Source organism: Ovis aries, chromosome 3, assembly GCF_016772045.2.
Source record: "Ovis aries strain OAR_USU_Benz2616 breed Rambouillet chromosome 3, ARS-UI_Ramb_v3.0, whole genome shotgun sequence".
NCBI lineage: Eukaryota > Metazoa > Chordata > Mammalia > Artiodactyla > Bovidae > Ovis > Ovis aries.
This window is the reverse complement of record NC_056056.1, coordinates 70,599,402-70,620,788: the sequence shown is the minus strand read 5'-3', so window position 1 is coordinate 70,620,788 and position 21,387 is coordinate 70,599,402. Positions and strand designations below refer to the sequence as shown.

The window sequence follows — 21,387 nt, the reverse complement described above, 5'->3', positions numbered from 1 at the left end:
CAAATAGAACTCCCTTATGACCCAGCAATCCCACTGCTGGGCATACACACCAAGGAAACCAGAATTGAAAGAGACACGTGTATCCCAATGTTCATCGCAGCACTGTTTATAACAGCCAGGACATGGAAACAACCTAGATGTCCATCAGCAGATGAATGGATAAGAAAGCTGTGGTACATATACACAATGGAGTATTACTCAGCCATTAAAAAGAATACATTTGAATCAGTTCTCATGAGGTGGATGAAACTGGAGCCGATTATATGGAGTGAAGTAAGCCAGAAAGAAAAACACCAATACAGTATACTAACACATATATATGGAATTTAGAAAGATGGTAATGATAACCCTCTATGCAAGACAGTAAAAGAGACACAGATATATAGAACGGACTTTTAGACTCTGTGGGAGAGGGAGAGGGTGGGATGATTTGGGAGAATGGCATTGAAACATGTATACTATCAAGTAAGATACGAGTCGCCAGTCTATGTTCGATACAGGATACAGGATGCTTGGGGCTGGTGCACGGGGATGATCCAGAGAGATGATATGGGGTAGGAGGCGGGAGGGGGGTTCAGGATTGGGAACTCATGTACACCCGTGGCTGATTCATGTCAATGTATGGCAGAACCAATACAGTATTGTAAAGCAAAATAAAGTAAAAATAAAAATTTTTTAAAAAAAACTGAAAAATGAACAGAAGATATAAATAGGCATTTCTCCCAGAAAGACAGAGATGGTCAATGGGTACACAAAAAGATGTTTATCATCACTAATTATTAAAGAAATGCAAATCAAAACTACAATGAGGTTCCACTTTACACAGGTCAGAATGGCTATCATTAAAAAATCTACAAATAATAAACGCTGAAGAGGGTGTAGAGAAAAAGAAACCCTCTTACACTGTTGGTGGGAATATAAATTGGTCAAGCCACTACTAAAGACAGTATGGAGGTTCCTCAAAAAACTAAAAACAGAGTTGCCATATGATCCTGCAATCCCATTCCTGGGCACATACCCAGACAAAACTTTAACTGGAAGTGATACATGCACTTCTATGTTCACAGCAGCACTATTGACAAAAGCCAAGACACAAAAACAACCTAAACATCCATGGAACAGATGAATGGGTAAAGAAGATGTGGTGTGTATATGTGTGCGTGTATATACACAACATATATATACACATACACATTGAAATATTAAGCAGCCATTTTAAAATGAAATAATGCAATTGGCAACAACCTAGATGGACCTAAAGATTATCATACTAAGCAAAGGAAGTCAGAAAAAGAAAGACACATACCATATGATATCACTTGCATGTGGAATCTAAAATATGAAACAAATGAACATGTCTACAAAACAGACTCACAGACAGAACAGATTTATGGTTGCCAAGTGGGGGTGGGGGGAGGGAGATTGGGATTCGCAGATGCTAATACATATATATATATATATTTAACTGATATACATATGTAACTGAGTCACTCTGCTGTACAGCAGAAATTCAAACATTGTGAATCAACTATACTTCAATAAATTTTAAAATTCATTAAGAGGGTAGATCTCATGTTTAATGTGCAATACAGTATTGTTGATTCTAAGTACAAAGTTGTATAGCAGATTTCTAGAAAGTATTCATCTTGTTTAACTGAGACTTCATGCTCATTGCCTAATATTAGTAACACCCCATTTCCCCTTCCCCGCTCCACCCTTGGCAATCAACATTCCACTATTTATTTCTATGATTTTGACTGTTTCAGAGACCACATATAAATGGAATCATATAGTCCTAGTCTTTCTGTGATTAGCTTATTGCAGTTAGCATACCTCCTCAAGATTCATCCATGTTGTTACATACTGCAAAATCTCCTTTTTTAAGGCCAAATGTTTTTCTATCATTTTCTTTATCCATTCACCTGACAATGGACATTTAAGTTGTTTTCACATCTTGTCCCTTGTGAGTATTACCTTAATAAATTTGGGAGGGCCAATCATCTCTTTGAGATTCTGATTTCTGTCTTTTTTGGATAAACACTCAGAAGTGAGATTGATATATATGTTAGTTCTATTTTCTATTTTTTGATGCACCTCTATCCTCCATAATAGCTGCACCATTTTTCATTCCCATCAAAGTTGCCAAGGGTTCTCCACGTGCATGCCCACACTTGTGTTTTATTTCTTTGATAATAGCTGACAGGTAGAAGTTGGTATCTTCTTGTGGTTTTGATTTGTAGGTTCCTGATGACTAGTTACCTTGAGCATTGTTTCATATACATATTGACCATTTGTATGTCTTCTTTAGAGAAACATCTTTTCAAGTTCTTAGCTTAATTTTTAATTTGGTTGTCAGGGATTTTTTTGCCATTGAGTTGTAGGGCTTTCTCACACACTCTTTTGCCCATCTCACTCCATCTTTCTCTTCCTTTTCTTTAACTTTAATCAGTTTTTAATTCTAATGCTTGGCAGCCAATGCAAAGGTATTTATAACCCATTCACACAAACCGGAACTTCACACAGACCATGGATTATGATTGGGTTGATGTCCTGATGAGACAAGTACAAATGTGTTACCCATCCCAGACTATTTGAAACTCTCCTCCTCACAGGAATCGCAGCGGTCCCTGGTCCCGAAGGCAGAGCATATTATCGCAGGGGATAATAACAGGAGTTATACTTCAGATGCTGCAGATCAGATGTGCAGTATTTAGCACACACTCTTGAGTTCATCTTGGAAAAAATGTAAACATGGTGTCTGTCATTTTACCCCTACAGCTTCAATCCTTTGAACCTTCAAGAGCCCACCCATTAAGAATGCACATAGATTTTGAAATCACTCTGCCTTACTGTATTTGGGCTGCTTTAACAGAATACCACAGACAGGGTGGCTTGTAAACAACAGAAATGTATTTCTCACAGTTTTGGAAGCTGGGACATCTGGAGATCGAAGGTACTGGCAGATCTGCCATCTGGTGAGTGCCCACTCCTAGTTTATGGATGGCTGTCTTCTCACTGTATCCTCAGATGACTAGGTTTCTCTCGTGTCTCTTTTGTAAGGGCATGAAGCTCATTCAGAAGGGTTCTACCCTATGACCTCATCACCTCCCAATACCCCATCTTCTGTTATCATCACATTAGGAATTAGGTTTCAACATACGAATTTTAGGAAGACACAGAGTCTGTAAGAACTCTTTCTTGAACTTTGGAGTTGATCAGTTAACCTGGGGTGAAGTAATAATAATGGGAAAAGAGTACAAGTGAAAGATAAAGAGATTTTATTAAAGGAAGTTAGAGATCTACCACCTACCCTGATTCCAGAGCAGCTCTAGCAGCCATCTTTGAACTCCAGCGCTAGTGTTCAGACCTGCTCAGTGGGAACGCTGCCCAGCTGGACAGCCTGGAAGAGCAGGCTTGCAACCTGTGGGCCACACTGAAAGTCTCTGAATATCAGAAAATCCACAGGAGCAACCAGCTCTCCCCAAGCAGTGAAGTTTCCTCTCTGGGACCAATCATAACTTCACAGAAGGAAAGTAACCCAACTCTAAAGAAAAAAGTGTTTCCTGAAACCTGAACATTTGAGTCACAACAAGTACCTGATCCAGTTCTGCAGACACGAATTCTTGCTGCCAGCAAAACCAGTAGACTGAATACAGTCATTTTGACTCCTGTAGAAAAAAAGTCATTACTCAATAACACAATCACATTCCCAAGGGGAATATCCATGCCAAAATAAGGTGTGTGAAGAAATCAACTAAGGAAGGATGGAGAGAGGAGATATGAAAGGACAGCTTATAATCCTGGAAACGAGAACTTCTGTGGGGCCTTGGGGGGAGTCATTTCACATTTCAGGACATGTTTCCCCTTTTGTGGAGTAAGAAGTTCTGGCGAGAAGGCCCCACCTCCTTTCCAAGCTCCAGTACTCAGCAAGGCACAAGGAGAGGAAAGAAATAGGACGATAGGACCAGTAAGATTCAGACTCACCAGTGTGTGTTTGTGGCTTTAAAAAAAATAATTACATCTCAAGACCTAGTCTAGCTGAAAGGCAAAAGACAGCCAGACAGAAAGCACAAATAGGACATCGATCCAAAAAGGTCACAGACAAGCCATTCTGGATCTCAGCCCCAGACTCAGCCATCCACCAAGAAATTTAAGAGGATGTCTCCAAGAGTCCAGCTGCTTTTAAACCAGCGTCTCCACTTCAAATGGCAAAATAATTCCATCTGACCATTCCCTCTGTAGTGAGGGGTTATAGCTATAAACCTGCCAGCACACTGGCATTGCTGGCATTTACACTGCAAGGTCACTGGCCTGTGAAATACATTCTGTAGTACTGGTGAAAACAAGACCAACTACAGAGGTCGATGTGTGGTCCAAGACCAGGGTCAGATCCCAGGGTCTCATACACTCCACCACTCCCTGCTCTCAGTTGAAGGCAGTAATGTTTAATAGTCTGGAGGATTTTCTCTGCTCCTATTCTTAATAGCTTAAGGAATCAAATGGACTCTCCTCAGAAGAACTGTTCTCAAATGAAAATAACAAACAGTGCCAAAACCTGTATAAAAAATGGTTCTCAAATTCCAGTGAGCATCAAAACTACCTGCAGGGCTTGTTAAATCACAGATTGCTGGGCCCCAGTTCCAGAGTTTCTTTCAGAAGGACTGAGGTGGAGCCCAAGAATTTGGGTACTGATGCTGCTAGTCTGGGGACCACACTTTGAGAACTGCTTGAAATAATTTTCTTTTCTTGGCTTGGATAAATTTAATTCTTGACCCATCAATGGCAATAATATTTGACATTTATCAAGGATTCACTATGTGCTAGACAGAAAGTGCTAAGTGATTTACTCACAGAAATCATGTTATTTATTCCTGATACTAGCTCTTTGAGGTATTGGTCACTCATTATTTCTTTTTCACAAGTAAGGAAGCCAAAGTTTAAGGAGATTATGAAGAGAATAGCAGAAGAGAGGCCAAGTCCCATGGTGATCTCTGGGGAAACTGAGGTAGCAAGTAGAATACCAAATGGGTTTGCATTTGGAATCTGAAAAATCACAGCTAAGGAAGCAGGAAATGAAAGAGACAAGGAAAAATAGAAGTCCCAGTGAAAAATGTCTGGCTCTTCACAGGAAATGAGCCGATAGATTCAAAACCAAAAGCCATCACTACCTCCAACTGTATTCCCAGTAGGACAGAGTTCTCACATCCTACAGCCTTTGAGGTTGAATAGATGATGGTGGAATTGTCACTGCTGCTGTTATTGTTAGAGTCAGTAATATTATAATTATGCATCTGATTGTCTCCAGATGATACCACATTCCTTAAAACTCTCTTAAGGTTTAGGTTGTTATGATTTTTTAAATTTTTGTCTCACACTCCATGTACTTCAGAAGCAAAAGTTAGGGTATGTGTGTGAGAGTAATGCTAGGGACTTAACACAATATAAGTTTTCTCTTGCTCCTATAAAGTCTAAACTAGCGACCAAAAGCAGCAAATATTCAGGACCCCAGGATCCTTCTATTCAGTGACTGGGCATCCCCCAGGGTTCCTCCAGGATCCTCTGTCTCCATCAAGCAGACAGGAGAAGAGAGAGAATGAAGCATTGCACGTAGAAAGCTTCTATGGGACAGGACTGGAAGTGCTGAGCATAGTTCCATCCTAATTCTGTGGAGCAGAACTACATCACTTGACCACTCTTAATGACAGAGAAGGCTAAGAAATATTGTTCGTATGCCCAGGAAGAAGCACTACCAGGATCAGTGCGTATCTGGGTAGTGTTTGTCACAGTAATTGCTGCCAGACCATTTGTCATCTTTCTTCCTTCAGTCCAAAGCACTTCGAGTCATTAGCTGCAGACTTTCTCACACCCCTATAAGCCTCTCAGGAACTCCCCTTCATTTACCAGTGGATTTGGCACCTAGTTTATTGTCTCTCTACTTCTCCATCAATCTTGACATCGTCAATATCTCCAAGGATGAGCCGTTCACCATCACAGCCTCTCTGTTTCTTGACCTCCTCACCTCTAGCAAGTTTGCTTTTTTTTCCCCTATCTCACCTCACCTCTACCTCTCCCACCGATCTTAGTGGAACCCACTTGCAGGAATTTCCAGTTCCTGCCCACCAACCACCATCATTTATCCTTCCAGTGTACTCGTATTATTCCCACTGCAAGACTGCTTGACTTCATTAAAAACACCAACCCACTGATCTCAACAATGTTCACCACTCTCACCCCCTTACCTCCTCATTCTTTAGGTAACCCAGCTTAGCATTTAAATAATCACTCCTCTAAAAACACGGTATTTCCCTGATCCTCATCCATATTATCCCATTAATGATCACCACCTCCAAAAACTCCAGACTGGCTATCCTGTACCTGCTGCCTCTCCCAGGCTTGCTCCCAATTAGCTAAACATCTTATTCACAAATATTTCAGTGCTTCTCCCAAACCATTTCTGCATCCACTTAAAGTTAGACTAGGCAAACAGGTAGCTAACTACAGCCCATCTGAACCAAATTCAGCTCAATGCCTGTTTGTGTAAATTAAGTTTTTTGAAGCTCAGCCTCAATCCCTGGGTAGCAAAGCTTCTCTGGCTACTTTAGTGCTACAACAACAGAGGTGAGTAGTTTTGACAGAGACTGTATGGCCCACAAAGCATAAATTATTTACTGTCTGCCCTTCACAGAAAAATACTTACCAACTCCTTGTTTACTCATGTTCAGTGCCATCTGAGTTTTAATGGCCATAAAATGTGCCATGTATTTTGAAAGGTTTTTCTTTTATTAAAGGATGGTAAATTTTAATTCCTTGAATTATTTATAATATTCAATTATCTGTAAAAATAATTGATAGAGCCCTGATGCCACATTATGACTATACATATTTATGTATGCTAATTCACTTTACATTTTTTGAGTACCTTAAATCATCATCCTATTGGAACTTAAAATAGTCCTGTAATGAGGGAGGGGCAGCTATTACTGGCTCAATATTAACAATGAGAGAAGAAGCGAACTGAGGCAAGGAGATTAAATGACAACCCATCAGATAACTGCACCTGGGCTGAGATGCCAACTCCAGAGTCTGGCTCCTCGCCAGCCAGTGCTGTCTCACTCAGCACTGCTGCCTCTCACAGGGAGAAGGCACCTGTCCTTGTGGAAACACTGGGTCCTCTATCCCCAGTGGCACTCCGATCACAGGGCTCTGTATCAGAACACACTGGCCCCAGCCACAGGCCAGCATGCTAACTCCTGACACACTGCCAAAGGCCTGGGATAAACGCCTACACAAAACACCAGAGTGCAGACAGCACCACACCCAGGCTTGGCATCATTTTTCTTTATCGGAAGGTAAAATGTAATTGCCAAGGGAAAAAAAATCACTGCTTTCTCTGAATAGTAACCCTACCAACCACACAAGTGAAGGGTAAACTGTCTTGTCAGTTTCCCTAGCTTCCTGAGTCCTCGTCACACTTTCTCATATGTATCTTCCTCCAAAGTAGGATGAAAGCTGACCTTCAGGTGTATTTATGGCTCACCTAGAACAACATCAGTTGAAGACTTCTAATTGCTTTGAAAGTGAGCAATAGAACTAGGATTGTGTGATTATGTTTAACATATAAATCTTAAATTGGGAGACCAAAAAAAAAAAAAAAAATGACCATTCATGACTTCCACGGAAGGTCATTTAGCAACAGCAAAATCTGGCTTCAGAGCCAACCAGCCACCCTCAGACACCCACTGTGTCTCCTACCTTCTTGAACGAAGAGTGCTCACGGTTCCTTCCTGTCCATAATCCGCAGGGACTCATTCAGCCAAGTGTGCTGGTCTGCCATCATTCAGCTCACTGATCCCAGTCCAGAGTTCATGCCTATTGCGTGCAGCTGAGCCACTCTGGGGAGAGCCTCTGCCTGTGTAAATCAATAGACGGGATTCTTAACCCCATGTCACTCTCCCATTTGACAAACGCACAACTTGAGCAGAGCTCCCCCCAAGCCAGCCTGTCCCAGCCTTCATCTCAATACCTCTTCTCCCTCAAACCCAGCCCTTCATCATTAACATCAACTTGCCCTTCAGGATATCACAGGGCAAGGGGCTGAACTAGATCAACCCTCCAACATGTTCCTAAAACAACTGGGAGAGGAGCTAAATACTTCCTAGGAGAACTTCCTATTGCAAACTGAACACTGGAATAGATGTGCAATAAACACTAAAACTGCAAACCAAAGTCAAAAAAGCTAGCTATATGAACACTGTACCCAAATTACTTCTCTTATCTGTGTCCTTTTGTCCATCCTATCAAGGAGTCTAATATCTTGAAAGCAGGAATAATATCTTACCTTTTAGTAGCAGCTCCAGCCCTAACACACGCCCTGACGTTTAAGAGACACTCAATACTAGTTTACTTAATATTGTTAGATTGCAGAGGGTTCAGAATTTGTATTGTCTTTGGAGTCACAGCTGAAGGTCACTGCTATATGACCAAAATGCAATATTAGACAACGTCGATTTTACCTAGATGGATGATTCTAACTGAAAGTCCAATTTGTAATAATACCTTTATCCTATCTCAAAAGCTACTAGAAGCAGCAATCATACTTAAAATGTTCCATGAAGAAATGTTTTGACAGCTTTTTAGTATTTTATTCAGTGTGTGATTTTTTTTTTTTTTTTAAATATAGGACCTAGCTGAAAATAAAGCACTTTTTATACTGCAGAGCTCAACCAACTAGACTGGCTGTCCAGTAATCCTATCAGGCAATTCCAGTTGTTTTAATATGGAATCTAAAAGGACAAAGTCATCACAAGCTTGAGAGTGGCCAGCCCAGGTCACACAGAAGCTCATAAGCCAGTCTGCAAATAGAAACAAGAATTCCTGGTGGTGGTGTCTGAGGCTTCCATACTGAAAGTTTTAGTCGCTCAATCATATCCGGCTCTTTGGGACCCCATGAACTGTAGCTCACCAGGTGCCGGGGTCCAGCCCCGGTGGATCCAGGGAATTCGAAGCGGGGACGGCGTTGGGGAGGGAAAACTTATTTATTTATTAATATAAGATTAGATTAGGAAGAAATAGTGTAGTAGGAAAACTAAGTGGACAGAAGAGGCTGATTAACTTGCGTTACGTGGAAAACCAATAAAGTTCCAGACAAAGAGCTTGCACCATCTACGTTAGGCCTCCGGCACCCGTTTGAATATCGGAGAGTGCCCCGCCTTGGGTGCTCTCTCTTACGAATCTTAAAAGCCAGGACAAGTAAGTAGACATAGTGAGCCTCCACGCCCCAGATAGGAATTCAGTCTGAAATTAGAGTAAAGAGAAGACATGACGGAAACCAGTCCAGCGACTGGCTCTCCTTCTATTGTCCTTCAAGGCCTTTTATACGTTTGATTATACATAGAGATCAATGGGTAATACAAAATTATGTAGCGTTAGCAGCGCAGACTCTGTCTGTATATCTTTTTGTATACAAAAGGTCTCAGGTGATTTACATTATCTTCTGGCCAAGAGGCTTGTTAACACTTTTTGGCTCTCTTCCTTAATGAATTTTAATTTCGTTTCCCCTAAGTGTTTTTCTTTAATCTGCATCTCCTTAAAGCACTAAAGTTACTTCTCTATAGAACAAAGGCTCAGTGGGTTATAACAAAGAAGGTACTTAACTCAAAGATCTAATGTTGCTAATACCAGGTCTACTACTTGTTTTTCTATATACCAACTATATCTAAAAATAAAGGATATGAAAATTTGGCAGCAAGTATTGGCTCAACAAATGAAACCTTTAATCAGTCCTATTCTAATGATTTTGACTCCTAGGAAGCCCCTACATTCCTAGGATGTTTTAAGCTTCCTGTGCCTCCTGCGGTCAGGAGGCCTCAAACAATCACATGCGCAGCTGTACGAGTCCTGCAGGCAGGCTAAAGCGCCATCAGAGGGGTTTTTGGATTGAAACACTCTTTCAAATGCAGAAGACTAAAGCCCTTAATTGACTTTTTCCAGAGAATGTCAGAAGAGTGGAAAATCAGGCAGATTCTTATTTTTGGGGGGGTACATGCTCAGGAAATACCAGGGGGAAAACCTGAGATCTGACTCGACCTTGCACATCAGATCTCTGCCGCATGACCTTGTCACGGGTGGGATTCCTCACGCTGGCTCCCAACAACCGGGCTCCTTTGTCTATGGAATTCTCCAGGCAAGAATACTGGAGTGGGTTTCTATTCCCTTCTCCAGGGGATCTTCCTGACCCAGAAATTGATTCTTTACCATCTAAGCCACCAGGGAAGCCTCTCCACACTAAAAGTCACTGTTTCTGAAATGGTCTTTATAGACCACTTTGCTGGGATACTACCTTTGTCCTTGAAGAAGTGGCTTCTTGCAAAAGCACCACTAACGGTGTTGAGCTTCATGCAAATTCTAAGGTGTCAGTTCAGGAATGTAGATCTTATAAATGGGCACATCTTATAAATGAACGTTACAACTCAAGCCACAGATTAAACATTAATAGCAATGCATAAAAAAGGCCCAGAGGAGGAGAGACTAGTTAGATTGTCCCTAATAAGAGACAGATGCACATTTATATTTTCCATGTATTCATTTTTCAGTAAGATTCCAAACCCCCCTAAGCACAGACACTTTATGGTAAATCAAAAATAAAAGAATTACTGCATACATTTTCACATCCTTCATAAGATGCAGGAGAGTGTTTTTGTCTGACTTGTTTTTGCTATGTTATTCCTAGTCTACTTTAATAAGAAAGTTTCAGTCTGATCTAATTCAAAATCTCCATGGCATCCTCTCCATAACTTCACTCGTCTCTTTAATGACTAGGACTTAGAAAAGGGCTCTTTAAATCAGGGTTGCTTGTTACTTCAAGTAGTTAACAGCTTTTTAAAATGAATCTCGGTATAGTCTCTTGATACTCCCAGAAAATTATTTTTCAAGGCAAAAATTTACCTGTTTTATCATGAACACTAAACATTTCTGTGATCCTCTAGGGAAAGAAAAAGCTAGAATTGAATATGTTTCTAGAAATATTTTGAATCCTTGCAAGCATATGTTACATCCATTATAGATAAAACTCCTTCTGGGTCATGTCTCTGGCGATAAATGAGTGATTTCTTGTGTATAAGCACAGGTACTGAAGGCCAGCTGGTACAATGCCCTCTGTGGAACTTTTTTAATCAAATCTTGCACACAACCAGGGCTCCAGAGGTGATCTTATTTCTTCTCAGAGAAGCAGTTCTGTTTCAATTAGTATCTCAATATCAGAAAACACTGCCAGAAAATCACATAATCAAAAGGGAAAAAAATTTTAAGGATTTAACCAGTTCAAAAAAAAAAATGGAAGTAGGTAATTAAAGATTAAAAATACTCTGAAATCTTAATGTGGCAGTATAAACATGCCTCATGATACCATGGCAACATGCTCTCTTTTTTTAATGAAATTGATTAATTAGCCTGTGAGCTTGAAAAATGTCAGAGCAAAAGGATTGAAAATGCCTCACTCCAAGCTAACAGCTTACCTCACCTCTTCCTTCCTAAGCATGTCAGTTGGAAACACTAGAGGTTGATCTGTGGAAGAAATCTCCAACTACAGCTCTGTTTTAAATGCACGAAGAATGTGAAGGCTTCGATAGCATGCATTCCAAATCAGCTCTGAAGATCCATAGATGAGAGAGTCTCAGATACATCAAGGTCAAATGAAGCACCACACCATTGGACTGGGGCACCAGTGCACAGAGAGAAATAGGAAAGTAGCTTTGCAAATAGAACCCACTAGAAACAAATTTATGTATGTGTCTGTGTGTATGATATAGCAATGAAGTAAAGAGATCATTTCCACAAGTCATATGTGGAATAGTGTTATAGTCATATTTCATGTGTATCTATAAAGATAAATAGATGCAAATATATTAGCATATTTTACATATACTATAAATCTCTAGGAGTTACTAAGGAGAGGAGCAAAATTAAATGCTAGACTTTCCCGCTCCTTCAGGGTTAAGGAGGTCATATTCTTTTTTGGAAGCAAAAATGAGGACTATCTATGTTACAAGACCAAGCCTATTCACAATAAATACACAGATTGCTGGCCACCTCTGTCTTATTTTAGTATCACTGTCTCACTCACATAAAAAGAAAAGACATCTCCACACAACACCTCTCTACTGCACAAGGACTAGAAATTTCTGTCATTAGATCAGAACTATTTGCATTTTGGTCTAGACAGCTCTTTGTTGGAGACATTCCTGTACATAGGCAATGTTTAGCAGATTTCCTATAATGGCTTCTGCCCTCTAGATGCTGGTAGCATTCCCCAGCTGTAACAACCCAAATCGTCTGCAGACATAGCCAAATGTCCCTTGTTCGGGGAGGTGGGTGAGGGACAAAACTCCCCTCCACTGAAAATTCCTGCATTAGAATAATCAGTGAGTTAAAAAAAAAAAAAGGAGGGGGCGGTGCAGAATAGAGCACTATCTCTCAAGGAAATCAGTGCAGACCACCCAAATGAGAACAAACAGAGGCTATTTATTCAGAGCTTGCTACAGCAAGGGAGTCAGCCACCATCCTCTGTAATTGGCAGAGACTCAGAGGCAGGCAGAGTAGTGGAAAGGCTTTATAGGGAAAACAAGAGGAGAAAAAAAAAAAGGAAGGTTTCAGCAGTGTGCTGGTGGGCAGTTATTGGCGTGAGGAAGCTGGAGGCAGGGCACCTCATGTGATTGTTTTGGAAGCTTATTTGGCTTTTTCTGTTGGCCCTGAGTTGGACATGAGGGCAAAACCCAGGGAAGCTGGCTTAAAACAGTGCAACTATACTATGCAACAGTTCTGTAGATTAAAAGTCTGACGGCTGCAGTCAAGTGTCAGCAGGCCGTGTTCCTTCTGGAGACTCTAAGTGAGAATTTATCTTTTAACCTTTTCCAACTTCTAGAGGCTACTCCCATTTCTTGACTCACAGCCACCTTCCTCCATCTTCAAAGCCATCAATGTCACATCTCCCTCTGATTCTCCTCTTCTGTATCTCTTACAATTTTAAGCACCCTTGTGGTTAATTGGACCCACCTGAATAACCCAGGCTACTCTATTTTCAGGTCAGCTCTCTTGCAATCTTACTTTACTAATTAATAGCTTAATTATAAATTAATTCTATCCAAAACCCTAACTCCCTTTTTCTAGCCAGCATAATATAGTGATGGCTCTAAGGATCAGGATAGACATCTTTGGGGGTCACTGTTTTTCCTAAAACATCATTCAAAGAACAAAATGTGATCCCTGGACCAGCAGCATCAGCATCACCTGGGAACTTGTTAGAAAAGCAAATTCTGAGGGCCCACCCTGGATCTACTGAAGAAAAAGCTCTGTGGGTGGGTTCCAGCAACCTGGTTTAACAAGCCTTCCAGGTGATGCATTTTCAAGGTTGAGAAACACTAATCTATACTCAGATTGCATGGTCTTTATATGAGGCCTTTGGGAACAATTTAATTCCTTAGAAATATGCTGTTTACCAGAGTAATCTTCCCAAAATGTAAATTCTACTTACATCACTCCTTTACTAATAATCCTTAAATGCATCTCTCCCCTGATCTCATTGGCTAAACTCCACACATGTCAGCATGGCATGAAAGCCCCTTCCTCATCTCACCTCTGCACATCTCTCCCCCTCCTCTCTCCCCTCTCTCCCACCCTCCCCAAGCTTCTTGCAGCTCTGGGCTCTTTCATGTATTTGATGCCTCCTCACATATGCTCTTCCCTCCCCCTGGAAAGTTCAGCCTCTTTCCTGGCAAACTCCACCCCCTCCCTCATAATGTTACTTCCTCCAAAACACTGCCTTGATCTTCATGGGAAGTTGAGGGTTGCATCTCCTGTGGCCCGTGGTCTCCTGCATAAACTTCTACATAGAGCTTTCATGGGATTGAGCTTACATGTCTGTCTCTCACCCCAGACTCTGAAGCTTTCATGTGCCAGGAAATCTGGCACAATGGTAACCCAGAATAAACAGGGCTAGGAACATAAGATTCTTTGCGAATGTTTAAGTATATAAATAAATGATAACGTTTAATGAAGCATTCTTCCATTCAAATACCTGGTGATATCCTAAAGGCAACTATCATTATATAAATTTGTCCAGAAAAAAGGTTTCCTGAAGACAGATTAATATTCAACTGACTCTAGGAATAATCACCTTAATCTTCAATGAGAAGGAACCCCTCAAGGGCAAGAAAATATTGTTAAAACCCTCCTCCCACATCCCAAACTTATTTCTTCACACATCCTACTGCTCCTCTCTGAAAACCATCTGGAAACCGATCAAAAAGCCATGAAACAAATGACTGGATGTGGGTCAGCTTGGCAAAGGGGTTCCACAGTTCTTTATTGCGTACTCCACATAAGCAGCCCCAACCTGACGTGGTGGGGTGGGGAGGAAAGGAGAAGTTAAGTCCTCACACTGCTGTAGAGGGACCTCCTATCCTAGGCAGACACCAAGAATTACCGCCAGCTAGTCCACTGCAGAGACACTGGTGAGTTCCTAAGCTTCATATCACAGAAGGGCGTCAAGAAGAGAGGAGAGCAAATGGCGCAGCAGGAAGCAGCTGGGCTTCCGCTTGTGGGCCTACAAACTGAGACCTGCCCTTGCCCAGGTTTAGGACCAAAGAGAAAACCCAGAGTCAGCAGCACAGACCCAGTGGTATATGGACGGCGGAGCTTACCTGTCTGAAGCATGGTCCTGGAGCAAAACCTCACTGTGTGGAGCAGACAGTGGGCACTTCCAGGCGGCAGTCTTCACTCCCACTCTGCACTCCACCCGACCAGGAGGTTAGTATAGGGGAATTGATGTCAGGTGGGCTGGTTAGTTACCAGGGAAACCAGCACAGGGTCACGCCCCTCACTGCCTTTTTGAAGAGCACAGTCACGAGCTGGGGCCTGCCTACAGCAGGTATTGGGTTGGCCAAAACGTTTGTTTGGATTTTTCCATAAGATGTTAGGGAAAAACCCAAACAAGCATGTTGGTCAAGCCAGTATGTAGGAAGGTCAGTGAGGTGCAGGTGAAGGAGGCACTAGCGGAAGAGGGACGAACAGAGAGCAAGAGAACAGCCACCCTGAATGGCCTGACCACACAGAAGCAGAAAGGTTTTAAGTCAGGTCTCCAAAGCAGCATCTTCAGGTTGTGGATGATAGCTAATTAGTGGGGCATTTAACAGTTTCTTGAGAGGACAACCTGCAATATTTTCCATAAGGGAGAATATTTTTTATAGAACAGAGTATTACAAAAATAGGTGAAAGCATACAACACATAGAAAGGGTTCAGTATTTTCAGTGAAACTTCAACTCAGTGATTCACACCCATAAATTTGTTTGGTTCTGAGATCAAAGACTTCACTTACTGTCAAGGTCACTTCACTTACAACTCAAGGTCAATACAGTTGGAAAAACACTGCTCAAAGGGATGTTGGAGTGATGCTGGACACTCCTCATGGACAACCCTTATCTCCTCAGCTGGAAGGGATTTCACCCTGAAAAGATTGCCTACTTTGCACAAGATAATTGGCACTTGGGACACATGGCTCGTGATTCATTGTTTGCATATGTGTCCTAGCTTCTCAGTTGCACCCTCAGCTCTCCGTGGAACAGAACAGCCTTCACACCACAGTTTGCTGCCAGCCTGGCCCAGGGCCTCGCACACAAAGTAGATTTTTAATGAATATCTATGGGTTGGCTGAATTATACAAACCATCGTTTATTAAGAGACTCAGGTAAAATGCTTAGAGGGGAAAAAGAAGAATTTCAAAGAAAGAGTATAAACTTATTAAATGTTCAGCATCCATGCCTAATTGTCCAATTATGCTGCTATTTGGGGGTATATCTGACATGGAGCATTATAATAAAACCAAAACGGGCATGTGCCAAGAAGACAGTGTAGGAAGACCCTAAACTTACCTCCTCCCACTGGCATACCCAAATGACAACTACATAGAGAGCAGCTATCTATGAGAATGACCTGAATACCAGTGGAAAAGATTTTCCACAACAGAAGATATAAAGAAGGGGCCAAACAAGATGGGTAAGAGGGGCAGAGATATAGGGTACAGTCAAGACCCACACCCCCAGGTAGCCAACCCACAAACAGGAGAATCAGCACAATTGAAGAAGTTTACCCAAGGAGCATGGGCTTCCCCAGTGGCTCAGTGATAAAAGAATCCACCTGCAATGCAGGAGATGCAGGTTCGATCCCTGGGTCAGAAAGATCCTCTTGAGAAGAAAATGGCAACCCACTCCAGTATCCTTGCCTAGGAAATCCCATGGACAGAGGAGCTTGGCAGGCTACAGTCCATGGGGGTCTCAAAGAGTCAGACACGACTTAGTGACTAAACAACAACAATCCCAAGGAGCAAGGGATCCAAGCTACAATCAGGCTCCCAGCCCAGGGAAGCTGCCCTGAAAAGACTAGTCTCTGAAGGGCTTGTGTATGGGGACTTTCCTGCAATACAGGAGACTGGGGTTCGATCCCTGGGTCAGATCTCCTGGAGAAGGGCATGGCAACCCATTCCAGTATTCTTGCCTGAAAAACCCCATGAATGGAGGAGCCTGGTGGGCCACAATCCCTATGTATGGGAGAACCAGAAGGCTGTGTAAAACAGGGATTCTGATCTTTAAGAGCACAATACAAAAGCTCACAGGCTCCAAGTTCCAGAACAGAAGTAGTAATTTGAAAAAGCCTGGGTCAGATCCACTCATGCATCTGGGATCCCCCTAGGGATCTGAGTAGCAGCCATTTGGGGGAGCTCATTCTACCACAAGGACACTGATGCTTGTAAGTACTATTTTGGAGTGCTCTCTCCAGCCTATTAGCCCTGGGGGTCTTACCCACCCACCAACAGGCTGGCAGTAGCCCTGAGCACCCATAGGCCCTGCAGCCAGTCATCCCAGGACCTGGCCTTGCCTGACAATTGGACCTGCAACCACTACATCAGGCAGAGCCTGGCAGTCAGCTGGGCTGGGGCCAGCCCTACCTACCAGCACACTCGCAATAGGTGGCTCTGCCACAGCGAAAGAGCCCATGCAGCTCACATAAGGGGCACTCCTACAACATAAAAGCTGCTGGGCCCCCTAGGACTTCTCCAACATAAGGCCACTTCTCCGAGATCAGGAAAGGTAACCAGCCTACTGAATATGCAGAAATAAATGCAAAGAATTAGGCAAAGTGAGGAATATGTTCCAAATGAAGGAACAAGACAAAATTTCAGAAAAAAAAATATAAATGAGGTGGAGATAAGCAATCTAATAAAGAGTTCAAGATAATGATCATAAAAATACTCAATAAACTCAAGAATAGATGAACACACTGAGAATTTTAACAAAAATTTAGAACATATAAAGAAGAAACAAACAGAGCTAAATATAATAAGTAAAATAAAAATATACTAGAAGTAATCAACAGTAGATCAAATGATACAGAGGAATAGAGCCACAAACTGGAAGTGAGAGTAGTGAAAAATACCCACACAGAACAACAGCAACAACAGAAACAAAAAGCAAAAAAAAAAAGAAAAAGAAACAAAAAGCAGGATAAAGATGACAGAGTGGGAAGACCCTGGACTCACCTTCTTCCATGAACACACCAAAACTACAACAATACATAGAGCAACATATAGAATGTTATATAGAAAATATAGAACTTATCACTTACAGGTTATATGGAACATATAGAACAATATATAGAGCAATACATAGAATGAGCTGAAGACCATCAGAACAGTTCTACAACCAAGGAGATAAAGAACACACCACACTGAGACAGGTAGGAAGAAAAGAAAAGTGATCTAGTCAGAACCTACAAGACTGGTGTGTGTGTGTGCACGCTAAGTGGCTTCAGTCGTGTCCAAGACCGTATGACCCTATGGACTGCAGACTGCCAGGTTTCTCTGTCCATAGGAGTCTCCAGGCAAGAATACTGGAGTGGGCTGCCATGCCCTCCTCCAGGGGATCTTCCCAACCTAGGGACTGAACTCGCCTCTGTTATATCTCCTGCATTGGCAGGAAGGTTCTTTACCACCAGCACCACTTGAGAAGTCCCAAGCCTAGTGGGTCACCCCAAAGAGGAGGGGGATATCACAAACTTAGGAATCCTCCCTAATGAGCAAGGGGTTCAAACCCCACATTGGACATCCCAGCACAGGAGATCAACACTGAGAAAATGAGCCCCCCAGGCTGGTTGAGAAAACCAGTGGGCTTTCTACAGGGCTATGGGAAACTGAGACTCCACTCTTAAAGGCTGTGTATACAGAACTGCTCACTTTCAGTCCCAACACAGAGGCAGCAGATTAAAAAGTGCCTTGTTCTCTGGCCAATCTGCCCAGACCACTCCAGCTTCTCCCCAGCATACACTGGACTCTGGTTGCCAATGAACTCCAGGAGAAACCACAGCTCACAGCCCCTCATCCAGCTCCTGCCCCATCCCCCACAAAGCAGTGACCATCATCACATGGCTCCAGCCCCATGCCCCATGAAAAGGGCAACCATCATCACACCCCAGAAGAAGCCATGGCTTGAACCCAGCTGTTTCTCCAGCTCCTGTAGCTCCATCCTGTTCTTTGCCAAGCAGCAACTGCCAGTATGCCCTGGGAGGAGCTGTGGCTCACACTGAGCTCTGATTCTAGCCCTTCTGGCTCCAGTCTACCCCTGGCCAGGGTGCAGCCACCTGTGTATCCCAGGAGAAGCCTAGCCCATGCCAAACTCCAGCTCTAGCCTTTTCCCTCTGTCTCAGTCCTGCTCTGATAAGGCAATGCCCCAGTGCATGGTGGAAAAAGTCCCAGCCTACACTCAATTCAGATTCCATTCTCCCATCAAAGCCACTGGGCACACACAGAGTACATAGGGAGATGCCCACACAAGGACACACCTGCAAGACCAGGATAAGTAACCGTTTCATCTAATTTCATAGAGATAAACAGAGAAAGTAAAAAAAGAGAGAGGAGACAGAAGAATATGTTCCAAATGAAAGAACAAGATGAAACCTCAGGGAAAAGCCACTAATGAAATGAAAACTGAATAACTGACCTAATAAAGAGTGCAAAGCAATGGTCATAAAAATGCTCACTGAACTCAGCAAAAGAATGAAGGAATTCTGTAAGAACTTCAACAAAGAACTGGAAAATATAGAAAAGAACTACTCAGAACTGAAGAATAAAATAACTGAAATGAAAAATACACTAAAAGAATTAACAGCAGATTAGAAACATACAATCTCCCAAGTCTGAATCAGGAAGAAATAGAAAATATCAACAGACCAATTACCAGTAATAAAATTGAATCAGTAATTTTAAAACTCCTAATAAACAAAAGTCTAGGACCAGATGACTTCACAGGGGAATACTACCAAACATTTGAGAGTTAATACTTATCCTTCTCAAAAAAATTCCAACATATTGAAGAGGAAGAACACTTTCAAACTCATTTTATGAGGCCACCATTGCCCTGATACAAATACACTACTGAAAACCGGACAAATACACTACTGAAAAAGAAAATTACAGGCCCATATACCTGATTAGCAAAGTGAAAAAAATCCTCAAAATATTAGAGAACTGAATTCAACAATACAATAAAAGGATAATATACCATGATGACCAAATGGGATTTATTCCAAGGATGGAAGGATGGTTCAACATCTGCAAACCAATTAACATGATATACCACGTTAACAAAAAGAAAGATAATCACATGATCATCTCAATAGATACCGAAAAACTTGACAAAATTCAAATTTTGTCAAAAAAGTTTTATTTATGATTAAAACTCTCAATAAAATATATATAGAGGAAATATAACTCAACATAAAAGGACCAAAGCCAACATCATACTCAATAGTGTGAAGCTAAAAGCATATTTCTCTAAGACTGGGACTAAGACAACGATACCCACTCTCACCATTACTTGTTCAACACAGCACTGCAAGTCCTAGTCACAGCAATCAGACAAGAAAAAGAAATAGAAGTAATGCAAATTGGAAAGAGAGTAAAAATATCACTGTGCAGATAAATGATACTATGTTGGGAAAATTCTAAAAGTGAGACCCAAAAAGCTATCAGAATTAATAAATTCAGTAGAGTCAAAGGATACAAAATTAATGTATAGAAATTTAATCCATTTCTATACACTAACCACAAACTATCAGAAAGAGAGATTAAGAAAAAACCATTTATAATTGCATCAAAAAGAATAAGACATGTAGGAGTTACTAGGATTTACACCTAGATTTAGGAGTAAATCTAACCAAGAAGGTAAAAAATCTATACTCAGAAAACTATAAGATATTGTTGGAAGAAACTGACTATGAAACAAATAAATGCAAAGATATGCCATGCTCATGGATTAGAAGAGTTGATGTTAAAATGACCATACTACCCAAGGCATCTGCAGACTCAATGCAATCCCTATCAAAATACCAATGGCATTTTCCACAAAACTAGAACAAATAATTCTAAAATTTTCATGAAAACACAAAAGATTCCAAATAACCAAAACAATTTTGGGGAAAGAAGAACAGAACTATAGGTATCATGCTCCCTGGTTTCAAACTATGCTACAAAGTTCAATCACCGAAACAGTATGGTAGTAACACAAAAACAGACACATGGATCAGTGGAACAGAATAGAGAGCCCAGAAACAAACCCACTCTTACACGGTAAATCTACAACAAAGGAGACAAGACTATACAATGGTGAAAAGATCACCTATTTAATAAACGGTATTGAAAAAAGACAGGACAGCTATATGCAAAAGAATCAATCATAAAACTTCTGGAAGAAAATATTTGCTTTAGTAATATTTTTTAGATCTGTCTCTTCAGACAAGGGAAATAAAAGCAAAAATAATCAAATGAGACTACATCAAACTAATAACCTTTGCACAGTGAAGGAAACTGTCAACAAAATAAAAAGGCCACCTACTGAATAGAAAAAGATACTTGCAAACAATAACCCAGTATGGATATTCAAAGCACACAATGAATTAATACAAGTCAACACCAAAAAATAAACCAGACAACATGACTAAAAAATAGACAGAGGACCTGAATAAATATTCTCCCAAAGATGACAGATGGCCAACAGACACATGAAAAGATGTTTAACATCACTAATCAACAGAGAAACACAAATCAAACCACTGTGAGATGTCACCTCACATCTGTTAGAATGGCTACTATCGAAAAAAGAAGAAATAACAAGTGTTGCCAAGGATATAGAGAAAAGGGAACACTGATGCACTGTCAGTAGAATCATAAATTGGTGCAGCCACTATGGAAAATAGTATGGTGGCTGCTGCTGCTGCTAAGTCGCTTCAGTCATGTCCGACTCTGTGCGACTCTCAAAAAATTAAAAATAGAACTGTCACACAAT

General features: G+C 41.4%; 1 long non-coding RNA gene across 1 annotated transcript in view; it reads right to left on the bottom strand.

Moving 5' to 3' along the window:
• The window catches only part of LOC132659407 (uncharacterized), a 510,129-nt gene extending 495,319 nt beyond the window's left edge, over window positions 1-14,810 (bottom strand). The window contains exons 1-2 of the long non-coding RNA XR_009599836.1: window positions 14,697-14,810; window positions 7,753-7,909 (exon numbers count right to left, since the gene is read on the bottom strand). This is a non-coding gene — a long non-coding RNA (uncharacterized LOC132659407). The remainder of the gene's footprint in view (window positions 1-7,752; window positions 7,910-14,696) is intronic.
• Between the last annotated feature and the right edge of the window lie 6,577 nt (window positions 14,811-21,387).